At 38.9% G+C, this 13,864-nt stretch overlaps 1 pseudogene; it reads left to right on the top strand.

Moving 5' to 3' along the window:
* Window positions 1–2,350: 2,350 nt before the first annotated feature.
* LOC119788166 lies at window positions 2,351–12,762 on the top strand (annotated as a pseudogene).
* The last annotated feature ends 1,102 nt before the right edge of the window (window positions 12,763–13,864 follow it).

The following is a 13,864-nucleotide window of genomic DNA, read 5'->3' as shown; positions in this document are numbered from 1 at the left end:
TTGTGTAAAAATATAAGACTTTATGGAAGTGGAACTTTTTTGATTTAAATTCCAGAGGTTCTTCTGAGTCACACAGAACGGGGCCAAAGTTCAGAAGCACCTCTCTAAAACCATTCACCAATCACTCCTTCCCAGTAAAGAGCACAGCTCAACCAAGGTGGCAACAAAGACAGAGGGAGGAATGAACAGGAGGTTTACTTAATAACTGCCCCGCCTCTTGTTCTCAAGTAAGGGAGATAATAATGAATAAGCAGAGGCGATTTACACTGAAATTATAAGGTACTTGGTACCCGCTATAAAGAATGAATACAAGCATGGTAAATCCACAAGTTTCTTACACCCATTCTAAGTTTACACTTTAATGACTGTTTGTAATTTACAGTTTGAGAAGCACTTTGCAAATGATTTAAACACCAATATGACTTTCTATCTAACAACTATATAGAATATTAAGATTGTTCTGAAGCATAATTTCAGATTAAATAAAATCTTATTTTTATAATGACCATCAAATAAATGTATGCCTTAGGTGGTTTTATAGGACATAGTAACAGGGTAAACAATCATTATTATCAAAAGGTACACATATCGGTGTCTTAACTCGGCTCTTATGTATATATAGTGAGAAAAATAAGCATTTTTATAATAAAACAAAGATGAAACGATAAACTTTTTCACCTTTTTTCAGAATTCACAGAAGATTTGAAAATAGTGGAATGCGACATCAATATTAGAAGAAAATGTGCTTTTTTGTCCTGCAAAAATATTACTTTTATGTGATGCATTTTTGTCATCTTCAATGTTATATAAAAAGGAAAACGATGTTAAAAGTTGTAATTTTCCAATATTTTGCTGTCTGGCTGTTGTGAAAATTGTGATTGTGATAAAAAGTAGTATTTACATTTGATTTGCTGTAATTTTATAGTTCAATAAGTAAAATAATCAGATAATACTAATAAAATATTTGAAACTTTAACCTACATATTGTCAAGTGTGTATTTCTATAGTTTCAATCATTATGGAAAGTTGAGAGTTAAGACTAAGTTGGTGACTTAAAATGCTTTTGATATAAAAACCAATAAAACAGGTTGTGAATTTTTGGCAGAATGGGCTGTATGAAAATTATGTTGATTAATTGATAATTATTGAACTTTATTGATCTCACACTGGAGAAATTCCCTCTTTGCAGTAACCCATCCCCTTGGGGAGCAGTGGGCTGCCGCTGTGTGGCGCCGGGGGAGTGGTAAATGTAAACTGTATCTTACTATTTAAATAAATGTAAAAAAAAATTTCCCTAAAAGGTAAGATGTTTCTGAATCTGTATGCGGTTTAAAACTTGATCAAAGATTAGGTGGTTGTGCCTTGTGTACAGACCTGAGTAGTGGCTTTTGACACACATTTGATGAATCTCCCCAAGTCTTTAAAGGGATTTTCTTTGTACGAATGTTCACCTTTTCTTTTTTAAATAGAAAACACTTTTTCCTTTCACCTTACTCTCCGTGAATATACTTAGTTACTGTTTCTTTAGCAATAATCTTTGGTGCCCTACCTTTCCCAAGTAGGCTCTCAGTGACTGCTGGTCAACAGTCAGTAGTACTAGACAGGGGCCAACAGGGGGACATTGCCCCTTTAGAACTGGCCCTTGCCTCCTGTATTGAAGGCCTATTATTAAATACAATACACTGTGATGATATTTGCTGGCTCAGAAAATGTAACCAGCTTTATTTTTTACCTTTACAGTTTTTGTGAAGTATAGATATAAGATTAAGATCCTGCACTTTTAGCTAAGATGTGATGAAAGATTTCATCTGCTTAGACCAGATGTCTTTTTGCAACCTGCAGCTGTAGAGCCGTGAGTGGCTCAATAGCTCTGTGGCTGACATTAAAAAAATTTAAAAATAGAAGCAGAGTGAAACGCCTGTGTCTCAAATGTAAAACACAATACGAATACACATTTTGGATTAAACCCATCTATCTTCAAGCAGATCGGAAACGTTAGCCTTTAGATGCAAAACCCCGTCAAGCGCCGCAACATGTTTTTGCAAAATATTCATACATAAATTTGCCAAATATAAGAGGAACATCATAGTTTGGTTTTAGTTTTATTATAATTTAGTTATTTGCCATGATTTGCAGTTTGAAGAAATAGAAAATTACACCATATGCCAACCGTCACAAGGATGTGCATGACAAGGAAGGGCTATATATACTGCATTCATCATTTAGGTAGTTGACATTATATTACTTCTTAAGCTCCTTGAGTTATTCCTATGATTTAAGGAGGGCATAGATCAAGTCTTGGGATTTTACTGAAATCGCTGCCTTTTGTGCTGGTTCTTTCATTGGCCGTTGTTTTGCTTTTTAGGGCACTGACTGCCTCTCAGCCTTACACCTAAGGCAACAACTGTTCCTCCAATGGCAACTCAAGGAGTACAACATTCCACTGAAGTCTCTGGCTGTCTTTTCGACAGCTATTATTAAGTCTGATTTGTTTGCATCCATCAATGTGAAGTTGCTTCCTCCAACACTCCTACTGGCCCACTTTCTTACTGTATTAAAGATCCAGGTTTTCTGAGGGTTCTCCTTTTCTAATATTTCTTCTTGTAGTGTTTATTGGTCTTGCTCTAGTATAGCCTTCTATATTCCTGAGATGCATAAGTTACCCGAGGAAAATTAATGTGTGCAGATTGTTTTTAAAAATGTATTGTAAGGAGGGCTGGCCCTCGCATGCTGAAATTTGCATAGATCATGTAAAATAGACAACTGCCCTCTCTTGTCTTTTTGTAATTAATAACATTTTCATGACCAAGTCTTGGGATTTTACTGAAATCCCTGCCTTTTGTGCTGGTTCTTTCATTGGCCGTTGTTTAGCTTTTTAGGGCACTGATTGCCTCTCAGCCTTACACCTAAGGCAAAAACTGTTCCTCCAATGGCAACTCAAGAAGTACAACATTCCACTGAAGTCTCTGGCTGTCTTCTCGACAGCCATTATTAAGTCTGATTTGTTTGAATCCATCTATGTGAAGTTGCTTCCTCCACCAAACAGGACACGTCAAAACTACAGCTAACAATTTTGGTTTGCAAAGAAGGCAGTCATTCCTTATCCTACCTTCATTGTCCAGTACATATATATGGTCGCAAAAAAGGCAGCTAACATCTTACTCCTTTTACCATTTGTCAGTGCTAGTATAGAATGTTAACTGCTAAGCATAAGTTACCCGATGAAAATTAATGTGTGCAGATTGTTCTTAAAAATTTTTTTATTTTAGCAATTGCAGTAACCATAAATAAATGTTTTTTTTTCTCTTTCACACTTTTTATAACCTTTTCTTATTTGCTTTGCATTTGTATATGAAGCAGCTCGGGGCTCACCATGTTAGATGATGACTTCTCCACGGCAGATGCTGGAGCCTCTGCTACGTACCCAGTACAGTACTCTGCACTGAGGAAGAACGGCTTTATTATGATAAAAGGACGTCCTTGTCAGATTTTTGGAAATTTCTACTTCGAAGAGTGGAAAGCATGGGCATGCCAAGGTACAACCTTCTATTGCAAGCATCTGTGTTCTGAGCTAGATGAAATTAGCTGTTTTATTAGTTATTTTTCTCACTATTTATACTAACATCCAAATATTTTATTTCTGGAAGCAATATCTTAATGGATAAATACAATTTTCAGGTGAATCTTGTTGCAATGGATATCTTTACTCATAGGAAACTTGAGGATATCGGCCCTTCTACTCATAATGTGGATGTTCCAAATGTGACAAGAGAAGAACACCAGGTGAGACGACCCTATTGTAGAGCATTACAGGTGCTGGTCATAAAATTAGAATATCATGAAAAAGTAGATTGATTTCAGTAATTCCATTTAAAAAGTGAAACTTGTATATTATATTCATACATTACATACAAACTCATATATTTCAGATGTTTATTTTGTTTAATTTTGATGATTACAAATGACAACAAATGAAAATCTCAAATTCATCATATCAGAAAATTAGAATATTGTGAAAAGGTTCAAAATTGATGGCCCCTGGTGCCACACTCTAATCAGCTAATTAACTCAAACCACCTGCAAAAGCCTTTAAATGGTCTTTCAGTCTAGTTCTATAGGCTACACAATCATGGGGAAGACTGCTGACTTGACAGTTGTCCAAAAGACGACCATCGACACCTTGCACAAGGAGGGCAAGACACAAAAGGTCATCGCTAAAGAGGCAGGCTGTTCACAGAGCTCAGTGTCCAAGCACATTAATAGAGAGGCGAAGGGAAGGAAAAGATGTGGTCGAAAAAAGTGTACAAGCAAGAGAGATAACCGCACCCTGGAGAGGATTGTGAAACAAAACCCCTTCAAAAATGTGGGGGAGATTCACAAAGAGTGGACTGCAGCTGGAGTGAGTGCTTCAAGAACCACCACACACAGACGTATGAAAGACATGGGTTTCTGCTGTCGCATTCCTTGTGTCAAGCCACTCTTGAACCACAGACAGCGTCAGAAGCGTCTTGCCTGGGCTAAAGAGAAACAGGACTGGACTGCTGGTGAGTGGTCCAAAGTCATGTTCTCTGATGAAAGTAAATTTTGCATTTCCTTTGGAAATCAAGGTCCCACAGTCTGGAGGAAAAGAAGAGAGGCACTTCATCCACGTTGCTTGAAGTCCAGTGTAAAGTTTCCACAGTCAGTGATGGTTTGGGGTGCCATGTCATCTGCTGGTGTTGGTCCATTGTGTTTTCTGAGGTCCAGGGTCAACGCAGCCACATACCAGGAAGTTTTAGAGCACTTCATGCTTCCTGCAGCTGACCAACTTTTTGGAGATGCAGATTTCATTTTCCAACAGGACTTGGCACCTGCACACAGTGCCAAAGCTACCAGTACCTGGTTGAAGGACCATGGTATCCCTGTTCTTAATTGGCCAGCAAACTCTCCTGACCTTAACCCCATAGAAAATCTATGGGGTATTGTGAAGAAGAAGATGCAATACACCAGACCCAACAATTCAGAAGAGCTAAAAGCCACTATTAGAGCAACCTGGGCTATCATAACACCTGAGCAGTGCCACAGACTGATCGACTCCATGCCACGCCGCATTGCTGCAGTAATACAGGCCAAAGGAGGCCCAACTAAATACTGAGTGCTGTACATGCTCATACTTTTCATGTTCATACTTTTCAGTTGGCCAACATTTCTATAAATCCTTTGTTTTTATTGGTCTTCAGTAATATTCTAATTTTCTCATATGATGAATTTGAGATTTTCATTTGTTGTCATTTGTAATCATCAAAATTAAACAAAATAAACATCTGAAATATATGAGTTTGTATGTAATGTATGAATATAATATACAAGTTTCACTTTTTAAATGGAATTACTGAAATCAATCTACTTTTTCATGATATTCTAATTTTATGACCAGCACCTGTACTTAGCAGAATTATTTATGCCCCTTTCATTTTTAAACATTTATCCAAGAACCCAATAACTACTTATTTGCTAGATGAACACAAAATAGTGCATGTTTTCCGAATGGAAGACATTGATGCATATTTAGTTTTGATTGTTGACAAATTCCAGAACATGTCCTGCATTAAAGGACTGCCTGTGTTTTTTTTTGTCCTACTTGTATTTTTCATGTATAAGTTTATAGATCACGTAAAATAGACAACTGCCCTCTCTTGTCTTGTTGCTAATTAATAAAATTTTCATGACCAAGTCTTGGGTCTACTGAAATCCCTGCCATTTCTGCTGGTTCTTTATTGGGCGCTGTTTTGCTTTTTTGGGTGCTGGCTGCCTTTCAGCCTTACACCTAAGGCAGAGACTGTTCTTCCAGTGGCAACTCAAGAAGTACAACATTCCACTGAATCCTCTGACTATCTTCTCGACAGCCATTATTAAGTCTGATATGTTTGCATCCATCTACCGTATTTCCACGACTATAAGGCGCACTTAAACGTCTTTTTTTCCCCTCAAAATGTGCGGTGCGCCCTTTGGTGCGGTGCGCCTCATGTGTGTTGTAACTGCGACTTTTGAGACCACCTCATTGAGGAGATGATGAAAGAGTGGCTGAATGTAAGGAGACCAGGTGTTTTTTTTTTCACTCATCACCATCGCTGTTAATATATAACTCCATGCGTGCCCATCTCACAGCTGATGTGAAAAACATGGGGAAACAAATTAACGCTGTGCTCGCTGTTCAACCGCTCGACATCGGTGTGAACCGGACCCAGCAGGTGCAGCAGAAGCAGCGAGTTTACATGCAAAGTCAATGGTTGACGCGCGTATAGGTGCAGCAAAAGGTCCCGCAGTGCGTTTTGAGCAGCAGGCGCAGCGCCTCGGGAGCGTTTAAGTATCTGACGCGCCGCCAACGCGCTGCTGCTGCTCGAGATGGAAAAATTGAAGTTTTGCTGCTGGACGCGCCGCATCAACCAATCAGAGAAGCTGATCTGGGAGCTGACAGCGAGACAGACACAGCGCTCTGATGACATAAACGCAAATGAAAAAGGCTGGATGGATGAGGAGATGATGAAAGGCAGGTGTATACGAGGAGACCAGGTGCTTTTTTCCACGCATCACCATCGCTGCGTGCCCATCTCACAGCCGATGTGAAAAAACATGGTGAAAAAAAATAAACGCTGTGCTCGCCGTTATCTCGGGGGTCTGACAAAGGAACTTCCACCGCTCGACATCGGTGTGAACCGGCCGTTTAAAGTAAGGCTGCGAGCGGCGTGGGAGCGATGGATGACAGACGGAGACCACAGTTTCACGATAAGTGGAAGGCAGCGCCGGGCAAGTTACGCCACCGTTTGCGGATGGATTGTAGATTGACTAACGTGTCTGCTGGCTCTGTTGTTCAAGCTTTCGCAAAAGCCGGTATTATTTCTGAGGAGCTGCGCTGCACGGAAAGTGACTCTGACAGCGAAGAAGGGGAAATTGGCGCAGCTGTTTAATTCAGAAACAGAGGATGATGACTTTGATGGGTTTGATTAATACTTTGTAATAAATACATGAATAAAGCACAAACATACTCAGTTTTGCTCCCGCTCTATTTTTCTACCTGAAAACTTAATTCAACAGCAGACTCTGAGCGCGTCTCCTCCTCTTCACCGCGGCGGCTGGCAGGTGTTTTTTCATCTAAATAATCTAAATCTTGCAGCTATATTTGCTGTGATCAGTGGGAATAAAGTAGTTTTAATATGTTTTTAAGTGAGAAAGTCCACCTGAAAACTTAATAATTGCAGTCAGTTCATCCAGATTATCTATTTCTGTCGGAGGCGCTCAGTCCCCCACACCAGCGGTACACCGACAGTAGAAATCCTTTCATCAGCAGCCTCTAGGCTGGGCAGCCTCCGGGTTCACGCGGTGGCTGGCAGGTGTTTTTCATCTAAATAATTTAAACTGCAGGCACCAGGATACCGGTAATAAAAGCGAACATATTCCGTCGGCAGGTTTCAGGATTTTAAGTTAATTTAGGAGTGATCACAGCGCTGTCATCTGCGATGTGTCTGTCTCACGGCCAGCTCCCAGGTTTGATTAATACTTTGTAATAAATACATGAATAAAGCACAATCATACTCAGTTTTGCCCCTGCTGTATTTTTAAATACGCATATAAAAAACGCGCCCTATACAGGTGCTGGTCATAAAATTAGAATATCATGAAAAAGTAGATTGATTTCAGTAATTCCATTTAAAAAGTGAAACTTGTATATTATATTCATACATTACATACAAACTCATATATTTCAGATGTTTATTTTGTTTAATTTTGATGATTACAAATGACAACAAATGAAAATCTCAAATTCATCATATCAGAAAATTAGAATATTGTGAAAAGGTTCAAAATTGATGGCCCCTGGTGCCACACTCTAATCAGCTAATTAACTCAAACCACCTGCAAAAGCCTTTAAATGGTCTTTCAGTCTAGTTCTATAGGCTACACAATCATGGGGAAGACTGCTGACTTGACAGTTGTCCAAAAGACGACCATCGACACCTTGCACAAGGAGGGCAAGACACAAAAGGTCATCGCTAAAGAGGCTGGCTGTTCACAGAGCTCAGTGTCCAAGCACATTAATAGAGAGGCGAAGGGAAGGAAAAGATGTGGTCGAAAAAAGTGTACAAGCAAGAGAGATAACCGCACCCTGGAGAGGATTGTGAAACAAAACCCATTCAAAAATGTGGGGGAGATTCACAAAGAGTGGACTGCAGCTGGAGTGAGTGCTTCAAGAACCACCACACACAGACGTATGAAAGACATGGGTTTCTGCTGTCGCATTCCTTGTGTCAAGCCACTCTTGAACCACAGACAGCGTCAGAAGCGTCTTGCCTGGGCTAAAGAAAAACAGGACTGGACTGCTGGTGAGTGGTCCAAAGTCATGTTCTCTGATGAAAGTAAATTTTGCATTTCCTTTGGAAATCAAAGTCCCAGAGTCTGGAGGAAAAGAAGAGAGGCACTTCATCCACGTTGCTTGAAGTCCAGTGTAAAGTTTCCACAGTCAGTGATGGTTTGGGGTGCCATGTCATCTGCTGGTGTTGGTCCATTGTGTTTTCTGAGGTCCAGGGTCAACGCAGCCACATACCAGGAAGTTTTAGAGCACTTCATGCTTCCTGCAGCTGACCAACTTTTTGGAGATGCAGATTTCATTTTCCAACAGGACTTGGCACCTGCACACAGTGCCAAAGCTACCAGTACCTGGTTGAAGGACCATGGTATCCCTGTTCTTAATTGGCCAGCAAACTCTCCTGACCTTAACCCCATAGAAAATCTATGGGGTATTGTGAAGAAGAAGATGCAATACACCAGACCCAACAATTCAGAAGAGCTAAAAGCCACTATTAGAGCAACCTGGGCTATCATAACACCTGAGCAGTGCCACAGACTGATCGACTCCATGCCACGCCGCATTGCTGCAGTAATACAGGCCAAAGGAGGCCCAACTAAATACTGAGTGCTGTACATGCTCATACTTTTCATGTTCATACTTTTCAGTTGGCCAACATTTCTATAAATCCTTTGTTTTTATTGGTCTTCAGTAATATTCTAATTTTCTGATATGATGAATTTGAGATTTTCATTTGTTGTCATTTGTAATCATCAAAATTAAACAAAATAAACATCTGAAATATATGAGTTTGTATGTAATGTATGAATATAATATACAAGTTTCACTTTTTAAATGGAATTACTGAAATCAATCTACTTTTTCATGATATTCTAATTTTATGACCAGCACCTGTAGTCCGGTGCGCCTTATGTGTGTGTTAAATACAGAAATGGGACACATAACTGAGACTGCGCCTTTTAGTACGGTGCGCCTTATGGTCGTGAAAATACTGTATATGAAGTTGCATCATCCACCAAACAGGACAGGTCAAAACTACAGCTAACAATTTTGGTTTGCAAAGAAGGCAGCCATTCCTTATCCTACCTTCATTGTCCAGTACATATATATGGTCACAAAAAAGGCAGCTAACATCTTACTCCTTTTACCATTTGTCAGTGCTAGTGTAGAATGTTAATTGCTAAGCTGCCACATAAAAGGTTCTTCCCCCTGGCTGTCAGTCAGACCAAGTCTTCAAATACCATACTTATATCCACCAATCACACGTCTTCCTGTTAACCATATCCAAGTCCTCTTTTTTTGTGTGAAAAATTTTGGAAAAAAATTATATGTTTAGGAAAATATTTTTGCATGGAAGTTAGCTGGTATAATTTGGCTGTATAATCATTATTATTTAAGGCCAGAACACACCTAATCAGATTTTGCGTCCTATCTGACAGAAAATTGTGTCGGACGAGGTTGTGGCTTTTTAGCGCTCATTGAAAGACAATGGGGAAGATCACATCTGACACAATTTTACGCAAGGGGGCTTGTGTAGCTCCGTATGTGATAGATCCCAGGTTTATTTTAGCGGGACTACGCAGCAATTCAGCAGCAATTTCATTTGTCCGACAGGAAGAGAAACATGGTTAAAAACTGAAACACATTCGCCTTGGGGGAAAATACAAAATTCTATTAATCGCACAGAAAAAGGGTCAGTTTTCGAGTCGCAAATCACATATATAATAAGCGGGACAGATATGTGCAAAAACAAAAAAATAGAAATAGCAAAAATTTAAATAGAATACTTGACCCATGATAGGAATTCATGAGGACAGAAAACGGATCAAGTAGTGAGCTGCTTTGAGCTTGCAAAAACGAAGGACAGAAAGCGCAGTTTATCAATCTCCTTGTAAAAAAGAATAACTTCAGGAGGGAAAAAAACAGATATAGTAAAATAGCTATCCTCTTTGAGCCTCACACAAAAAAAAAACAAATAACGAGGAGCAGACGGAGCAGTAAAGGGTGGTGGATCTCTCTATCACTTCTATGAAAAAAAAATAAAGAAAAACTTCAATAAACTTCCCATATCTCTCTCTGTGAACCACCTTTCACTGACTCTGTCATTATATAAACCATCCATGGGGTTTATTGATGTGTTTTTATTTTCTTTAGAAGTAAATATAATTATGTTATTAATATAGGCATATGACCATTCTCTATCTGATCTTGTTTGAGATGCTGCACAGAAACGTTAAGTGAGGCTTTTCTTTATTGAATTGTTTTTGAGTTTTTAAAAATAGAATAAAGAAACTTCTCATAATCTCTCCATGTCTAATGTGGGAATTTTTTTCATTTGTTTATAGTACAGAGACAGAAGTGAAAAAATCTGCCCACCCTTTCTAGTCGGAGACTCTTTTTACGCAGTCAGTGTTACATAAAAATGGGATCAGGGATTAAAGTCGAACGCAACCGGTGTGGTCAGGCCTTTTTAACTTATGTAACTGTTTTGGAATTCTTTAAACAGTTTAGAGCTCTGTTTTTCTTGAGGGGAAAAAAACCTCAAAACATTTGAGATTTTGATTTGCCTTGATCATTAAACTTGTCGTAATTACCCATGATTCTTCATGATTCCCTTGCTTGGTGGCAAATTGCAGCTGATTGATGTCCAAGATGGCTTCCTATCTCTGATGCTTCCCTCTGGAGAAATTAAGGAGGACCTCAAAGTTCCAGATGGGGACTTGGGCAGAGAAATGGTAAAAAAGTTCGATGAAGGAGAATTGATAATGGTAAGTTTTCTAGTTCTATGCATAATTGTCTTCCTGGTGAGGACTGATATGGAAGAAGTGCTTAGTTAGCTACCTTTCTTGAAAGGCTGCAATTTACAAATGTTCCAGTTTACCAGATTGTTTTAAAAACAATCTTTGTATACATAATTTGAATTATTATGGATTATTATTATGTATTAAAGGTCCTTTAATAATCTGTATTCTAAATGGTTGTCAAAGGACCAGAAAAAGAGAATTCTGCCAGATCCGAAACCTGCTGAAAAAACGAAATAAGTCCAGATTATAGGTGAAGTCATTCCTTACTTTAGCTACCTAACATTTTGCATTAGCCTGGCTAGCTAGACTGACGTATGTTGTATACATAGCATGTTGGTCTGAAAAGCAGCAGGTAGGGGGGACTAACAGTCAATGGAAACAGGTAAGAACCAATCATATAATTATGGATGTAATGCAAAAACCTATTTCTTGAAATCATTCTGGGCATACAGAAGAGCATAATTAAAACTTGGGCGGAAACAATAAATCAAATTAATCGATTATTGAAATGGTCATCAGCTAATTTAGTAATCGATTAATTTTTAACTGGAGAATAGAGACTCTAAAACATGCTTGTTTACCTGACAGAGCAACCCACTTATGAGGAGTATTTATACCAAAACTGTTAAAAAATTATATAAATATTTTGCATTTAGGATAAAAAAAAATGTTTTTTTCTATAAATATGCTATATCCATAAGGGGAAAATTTTAGTCTCACCTGGTGTAATTTGCTCAATAACTTCTTTAAGGAACCTATGTCTGTCTGATTATTAATCGAGAAAATAATCCACAGGTTAATCAATTAGCAAATTAATTGTTAGTTGCAGCCATAATAAAAAAATTGCTCAATTGCAGCTGCAAAGCTAATTGATATGGTAACTGAAAAGTGTTGCGTTATGGGCATGCCTCTCGCACTGATTGGTCTGGTCTGTTTTAGACCAGAGGGTGAACCTTACCAGGCTGACTTAACTCAGTCTGCATACAAGTTGCTCACATAATGAAGAAAATCCTGATGTTAGATATTAGCTCATTAACAGTTGGTATTTACCTGCTTATTTTGTTTCAGACATCATTTACGTAGAGATTACTTACCAAGTAAACCTTCTTGCTGCAAGGCAGATGTGCTACCCACTGAACCACTGAACAGTGACCTTAATTTTATGTTAAAGTGAATCTTCCCTTATGAAGAAACAAAACCTGCAGTATAACTATAAGTATATAAGCAAAACAGCAACTATTGTTTTTCACAATATAATGTGGTATTTTAAGACATAGAAATATTGCACAGTGTTTCCAGGGGTCATTAAAAATCATTAAAAGTCATTAAATTGTTATTTTTTTTAAATTAAGGACTTAATTGGCATTAAAATTCATGAAATGTGATTATCGTTAAAATGCTGTAATAAAAAAAAAATATATATATAAAAATTCCGTCAGATATAACATGTTGGGATATATTTGCGCAGAACTGCTTGCGGTTGAACGTAAAGCCATATGTTCGGAAAAGAAAAAATTTATATATATACCGTATTTTCACGACCATAAGGCGCACCGTACTAAAAGGCGCAGTCTCAGTTATGTGTGCCATTTCTGTATTTAACACACACATAAGGCGCACCGGACTATAGGGCGCGTTTTTATATACAGGTACATGTGCTCTACTACGTTTAAATACCTCTACTGCGTATTTAAAAATACAGCGGGAGCAAAACTGAGTATGACTGTGCTTTACTCATGTATTTATTACAAAGTATTAATCAAACCTGGGAGCTGGCCGTTAGACAGACACATCGCAGATGACACAGCGCTGTGATCGCTCCTAAATTAACTTAAAATTCTGAAACCTGCCGACGGAATATGTTCGCTTTTATTACCGGTATCCTGGTGCCTGCAGTTTAAATTATTTAGATGAAAAACACCTGCCAGCCGCCGGAGGCGACCCGGCCCAGAGGCTTCTGTTGAAGGGATTCCTACTATCAGCGCACCGCTGGTATGTGGGGGTCTCAGCACCTCCGACAGAAATAGTATAGGCAGGATGACAATCTGGATGAACTGACTGCAATTATTAAGTTTTCAGGTGGACTTTCTCACTTAAAAACATATTAAAACTACTTTATTCCCACTGATCACAGCAAATATAGCTGCAAGATTTAGATTATTTAGATGAAAAAACACCTGCCAGCCACCGCGGTGAAGAGGAGGAGACCCGGCCCAGAGGCTGCTGTTGAATTAAGTTTTCAGGTAGAAAAATAGAGCGGGAGCAAAACTGAGTATGATTGTGCTTTATTCATGTATTTATTACAAAGTATTAATCAAACCCATCAAAGTCATCATCCTCTGTTTCTGAATTAAACAGCTGCGCTAAATCAGACATGCCAATTTCCCCTTCTTTGCTGTCAGAGTCACTTTCCGTGCCGGGCGGCTCCTCAGAAATAATGCCTGCTTTTGCGAAAGCTTGAACAACAGAGCCAGCAGACACGTTAGTCCAAGCATCTACAATCCATCCGCAAACTGTGGCGTAACTTGCCCGGCGCTGCCTTCCACTTTTCGTGAAACTGTGGTCTCCATCTGTCATCAATCGCTCCCACGCCGCTCGGAGCCTTACTTTGAACGGCCGCTTCACACCGATGTCGAGCGGTTGAAGTTCCTTTGTCAGACCCCCGGGATAACGGCGAGCACAGCATTTATTTGTTTCACCATGTTTTTCACATCGG

The sequence above is a fragment of the Cyprinodon tularosa genome, unplaced genomic scaffold, assembly GCF_016077235.1.
Source record: "Cyprinodon tularosa strain WSP-4 unplaced genomic scaffold, ASM1607723v1 ctg310, whole genome shotgun sequence".
Lineage (NCBI taxonomy): Eukaryota > Metazoa > Chordata > Actinopteri > Cyprinodontiformes > Cyprinodontidae > Cyprinodon > Cyprinodon tularosa.
The sequence above is the reverse complement of the archived record's forward strand: the minus strand, read 5'-3'. Positions and strand labels throughout refer to the sequence as shown.